This window comes from Lycium ferocissimum, chromosome 10 (assembly GCF_029784015.1).
Source record: "Lycium ferocissimum isolate CSIRO_LF1 chromosome 10, AGI_CSIRO_Lferr_CH_V1, whole genome shotgun sequence".
NCBI classification, from domain to species: Eukaryota; Viridiplantae; Streptophyta; class Magnoliopsida; order Solanales; family Solanaceae; genus Lycium; species Lycium ferocissimum.
Genome location: NC_081351.1, coordinates 21,010,348 through 21,016,294, shown reverse-complemented (window position 1 = coordinate 21,016,294; position 5,947 = coordinate 21,010,348). Strand labels below are relative to the sequence as shown.

The following is a 5,947-nucleotide window of genomic DNA, read 5'->3' as shown; positions in this document are numbered from 1 at the left end:
GGTTGGCAATAGCAAGGACAGAAACACTTTACATTAACAATCATAAGAATCTTTTTAAAACCATTCCCATCTGTTCTAAGTTCATTTTTATTATACTTCGTGTAAGTTCTTAACAGAAGATATCGACCTCGGTTTCTATTCCCGAGGCCAGACGTACTTAACAGTTGGTCAGATCTGCTTCTTTATTCATTTATTGGCTTATCTCACTATTTAATCTTGAATTGAATTTAGCCAACATATCTTTGGCGTCACGCATAAATTTAATTGTTCTCCGTTTTAAGGTTAAACAAAGATATTATTGATGGTGAATTGGAGAGAATGAAGTGTTAATTACATTTACATCGTGTGTATCCGCTTATATATAATGCAACATCAAAATATCTTGCAACTAACTAACAAACTCAAGGTCCTACAAGTTGAACCACCTACACACTAATAACTAAATTCAACCGACTACTTCACTGACTTGTTGACAGTTGTACCTTAAGATAGAGTTTGAATCCAAAATTCTGCCTTGCAATTTTTTTTTTTTTAATTTTTGACTGAGCGGGGTTTCAAACCCGGAACCCATGTGTTTTTAGACAAAGGGCAAACACTATAAGAAAAAGGCTTATTAGCAACCAACATTTAGCGGCCAGATACAAATCTGGTCGTTAAAAGTATATCTTTAGGGACTGTATTTTTTCCTGGTCCCTAGTTCTGAATTTAACTACAAGGAGACTAATCCTCGTCCATAAAATTGTCAATATCTGGTCCCTATTGCACTGAATTGTGCGGGACTGAGGCGCCAACCAAATTTCCTCTAATTTTTTTTATATATATTGTATAGTGTATTATTTAATAAATAAAAATTATAATAATTATTATATAATATTATTATTATAAAGAAATTGAAACACTTAAACATTCCTCCATTCATCAAAGATAGCGAATAGGTTTATTCCCCATTCTCAAATCTCAACGTTAGCTCTCCAAACCCTAAATTCTCATCATTTGATGACAAATTAATCTAGTGTTTCATTGAAATTTGTTCTTGATTTCTTCGTTCAAAGTCACAATTATGTCGAAGAACTGTTCTTCATTACTTCTCTAGGGTTCACGACTATTCAATTTTGGTGTGTTGTTTTGGGTAAGTTTTGTATTTTTGTTCTTGACGCTGTCATGCTGTGTGATTGAGTGGGGATTTTGTGATTCAACAAGACCCATATCACATTCACTTCAGCCTCAGCATTGAGATGTGAATGAGCTTTCCCTATTTCAATTCAAGGAGATTCCAAGAGTATTAGCTTGAAATTCGTAAGTTTGCTTTCCCGATTTCAGTTTTCTCTTCTGCTTCAGTTATGCTTGTGTGTTTGGTTTTATTTAAGACCTGCGTCAGTGATGAAGTGTGTCATTTATTTGGTTACAGTTCCTTTCTTCCTTTCACTAATTTAGACTTAATTTAACATTCTGAAATTTCTATTTTAGTCTTGTTGGGTTTTGATGTTAATCTTATGAGTTTCGCTTCATCTCATTTGTGGACAAAGTGAGTGATTTTTTGCATTTATTTTCATTGTTGCTCTTCATTTTATTGATGGATACATGTTATTATTGTTTCTGCTTAATTATTGGGTGTTTATGCTATAATATATTTCTCAATATTATTATACCCATGCCAAATATTACTATGAACCACTCCTTTATGTACTATATGGAAGCTTTAATCGCAGGGGTTGTTGTACTTTGTTACCAATTTATACTAGATGAGGTGCTTAATTGAGTTTGCTAGTCTATAACAATTGACCGGTTCTGATGTTTAGTTGCATCTTGGTGCTATCTATACCTTAGTTTATGGAAGAACTGGTGATCATTTAGTGGCGTTCTACGTTCAAGGGTCAACAAGCTAATGAAATTGTCCGGGGTCGATTCTAGCTCTTCTATGATTGTAAGTAGTTGTTTAACTAAGTTAATGTTTTCACAAGCCTTGTTGATTTTAATATATGATTTTTATCATAATGATGGGAAACGTGGCATTTTGTGTTTCCATTATTGTTGACTCGTTAGATTCAATTTCTCAACAACATTCTACAACTCCTAGTTGCTAAATACACTCAGCCTCTTGTTGAAGCCTACTTGATCGATGTGTAAATATTTTGATTATGCTTTTAGAAGGACAAGAGAACTGTTCAAACCACAACATTCAAGATTACTAATTGCTTGAGAGATTCCAGATTAATGTGTAAATATTTGGATTATGCTTTTAGACAGATATATGTTACTGGAAGAATATTGTAAGAAGACAAGTTTGTCAAGTCATTGCGAGAGGAATAAATTTACCTTTAGAATAAACAAGGTTGGCATGCCTTATTTATGCTTACATAATTGACAAAGAAACCAGAAAAGAAGAACTTTTTGCAAGGAAACACATGTATTTATTTGCGATAGTGTTGACAAATTTGATCTTAAGTCATTGTCATGACGTTGAAGTATCATATTCTTTTTTACTTGGTGTATTTATTATGTTTCTTACATCTTGGTATATTCTATTTTTCAGAACGACGTGTGTGATACTATATTTACATTGAGTATACAATTTAGTGAATAGGTATTAGAGTTTTTCTTAAACAAGTATTAGAGTGTTTTTACAATTTAGTGAATAGGTATTAGAGTTTTTTCTTAAACAAGTATTAGAGTGTTTTTATTTTTCACTATTTTAATATAGGATCATGTACACCATTCATGTACACTAGTCGTGTCAACTGTTAAGTGATATAAATTTGTAGAATTTAGATAGTTAGAAGAGTTGGCCTCTTTGAATATTGTGTTGATTTCTCATTGAATTAAAGAAGACAACATTTATATGACACTCTTAGATATTATACTGGGTACCCTGTTGTTGTTGTTGTCTTACGTATGCTTAATATGGAGTTTTGCAAAGTTTTTATCCTTCTTTTGTTGTATAATTTACGGGAAGAAAATCATATTTCATTAGAAGGATCTGAAGTAAGGATAGCTTTGTTCTCTCACTATTTGTTTTACTCTGCTGATAACTTTATGCAATTTATAAGTAAGGGAGGGGAAAAGAGCGTAGGTGTAGATAGCCAAATAAATATCGGGAATTGTAGTGGTTTGTTGAGTGAAAAATTGTGCCAATTAGGATTGTTAGATTAGCACGTCTTGCTACGTAAGTAAGGATAGACCATGCCTAGTGCGCCATGCGCCTCATGGCGCGCGCAGTTGTTGCATGTACGCCGCACACACGCAGTGTGCATGAGGGAGCAAACAAAGATAGGTGTAGATAGCCAATATAAATATCGTGACTTGAGCTAGCTTGTTGAGTTAAAAATTGTGCCAATTAGGATTGTTAGATTAGCACGTCTTGGTATGTTAGTAAGGATAGACCATGCCTAATGCGCCACGCACCTCATGGAAAGCAGGTTACTTGCCCTGTACGTGGCACACACCAGAGCGTGCACCTGCATTTTATCTCTAGTATCTCAACTTGTCTCCAATGATGCCGAAATCCACCTGAGCTTACCAACCAAACCACGCCAACAAGTCCTAAAACATACTCCATCCGTCCCAAAATGATTGTCTTACTTTCCTATTAGTTTGTCCCAAAAAGATTTGACACATTTCTATATTTAGAAACAATTTAACTTTATGAAATGATTTACAGCCACATAAATATCTAAGGCTTGTTTTGGACCACACAATTCAAAAGTCTCCTTTTATTTCTTTAAACTCCGTGCCAAGTCAAACTAAGACAATTTTTTTAGGACGGAGGGAATAATATTAATTTATCCAAGACTGCAAAACATGAAAATTGAACGTAAATCTCCAAACAAGGGTTTGAGTTGTTACAGTTGGTGACATTCGGCAAGTGGAAACTAAAGGAGAACTCTTTAATTTGTAAACAGAAAACTAAGATGTTATAGTAATTTTACCTCTGGAAAGAGCCAATGATTTCTTCTAATGAACAGAGTGTAATCCAAACTCCTAATAAAAGGAACTCTGCATGGTAGTGACATGATTTACAATTCTAAAGTGCAGGGGATTAAGGCCTTCTTGTAATTTTTTCTCACAGAAATTCAGTGAGTATCACAAATCTTTGCCTAAATATGCTGGCTTCTCTTTAATTTTCTGGTGAGTGTTCTATGTTTCTTCCCCTTCCCTGTTTGGTTTGTTCACTGATGTCGACGTTTTCTCTAATCCTATCGTAAAGTACATGTATATTCTAAGTGCATTATTTGATTGGGAATTTTCTGAACTCTTTTAGACGTAGCTAAAATCAAACATATCATGTCTCTCTCAATTGTAAAATCTTCCGTGTACTAATACTATTGCAGAGTCAAAAGTTCAATTTTTTGGCCTGCTTAGTTTTGGAAGAAAATTAATTCTACTCTTCATTCTTTAACTATACATTCTTGGTAGCTATTTAGATATACTCTAGAATGATGTGAATTGGTATTTATGAATGATAGGAACTCAACCAAAGCTATCCGGAAACAAGATCATGCTGACTATTTTACTAGGTGACTTCTCTTATGCCATTAGAAATAGGTGAAAAAATCATTACCGTACCTTTTTGGATTCGAAACTTGCATCACTCTTAGCTTGGTACCACTCTCTCTAGTAAGAAACACCGCTAAATCTCTTTAGGCTTAATTTTCTCTTACATCGGTATGTTTCATAGTACTACTACTACAAGCATTTATTTAATATATGTATAATAGGTAGGTGGAATACTTAGAACTAATATTGCCAATGCCGATATATGTATGTGATATAATAGATAGAACAACTTCAAATGAAGTAAGACAACAAGTAGTCAACCCATAGGTTGCTTGGTTTGAAGGAACTATTCAAGCTCAAATCACTTTGTGATAGATCCAACGTAATAGAGGCATAAACCACTTTTATGGAACAAGTTGTTTCATCCATAGCATTATTTTAGCACAATGAAATTCAAAAGCCTACATGTTATGAGTGTTAACATCTTTTCTGTCTCGCAGGATGGACTTGTGAATCATAATTTGCAATAATGATCGGAAGAAAAACCAAGATCAGCAGCCAGAACTATGAGAAGCAAAGAATGGAAGCATCCAGCCTCTTACACCAGATAATAATGTGTTCCTGCAGACAAAAAGCTAATACAAAATTTGTCCAGCTTTTTCCATACCGCCACGAAATATATAATTCCTATATAATTAATTTGATCTAATTTATAATTCAACCGATTATTTTTCAACTAATATATTAGTTGCGTATTATTACAAACTGGTGCAACCAGGATATTTTGATATACGGTTGTAGTATGTAGAGTTTAAATTCTATGAATAAGTTGGAGGTAAGGTATATGTCCCCCTCCTTGTATTTTGACATGTTAATGAAATTTGCATTGGGGTCTCTAATGTTGGAACCTTGATGTGTTTTGTGAAAGCTTGATGCTAGTGATACTTTTCTCTATATAGAGTTGATTATGAACATTACAATTATATAATATTCTGGTGGCAAATCGTGTATGACCAGCCAGGTTCCTGTCGTTACTATCATTAAGGACCAGTTTTTTGTCCTAGAAAACCTTTATTCAAACTAGCAAAAACTGGTCACTAAATGTTTTTAGGGACCAAAATATGGCTGCTTGATCTTCGTTTACGGACCAGAAATATGGTCCTAAAAAGGGTTTTAGGGAACAGATATTTTCCCGACGCTATAAGTCTCTAAGGACCAGTTAGAAAACTGGTCGTTATTGGGCTTTAGCGGCGGAGGCTCTAGCGACCAGATTTTTCTGGTCGCTATTTACTTTTAGGGACCAGAATAAGACTATTAGGGACCATTTTTCTGGTCGCTAATAGCCGTTTTTCTTGTAGTGAAAAAATAAAGACCAACAATTTGAGGGGCAAAAATTAAAGACCAATGCCTTTGAAGGACATTCCGCAAAAAAGTGACTGAAGCCAAGCTAGTT

At 34.2% G+C, this 5,947-nt stretch overlaps 1 long non-coding RNA gene across 1 annotated transcript; it reads left to right on the top strand.

Moving 5' to 3' along the window:
- Positions 1–962: 962 nt before the first annotated feature.
- Positions 963–5,388, top strand: LOC132035183 (uncharacterized). Its single transcript, XR_009409193.1, has 4 exons — positions 963–1,296; positions 1,828–1,900; positions 4,464–4,514; positions 4,995–5,388. It is a non-coding gene; the product is annotated as an uncharacterized LOC132035183 (long non-coding RNA).
- Positions 5,389–5,947: the final 559 nt, after the last annotated feature.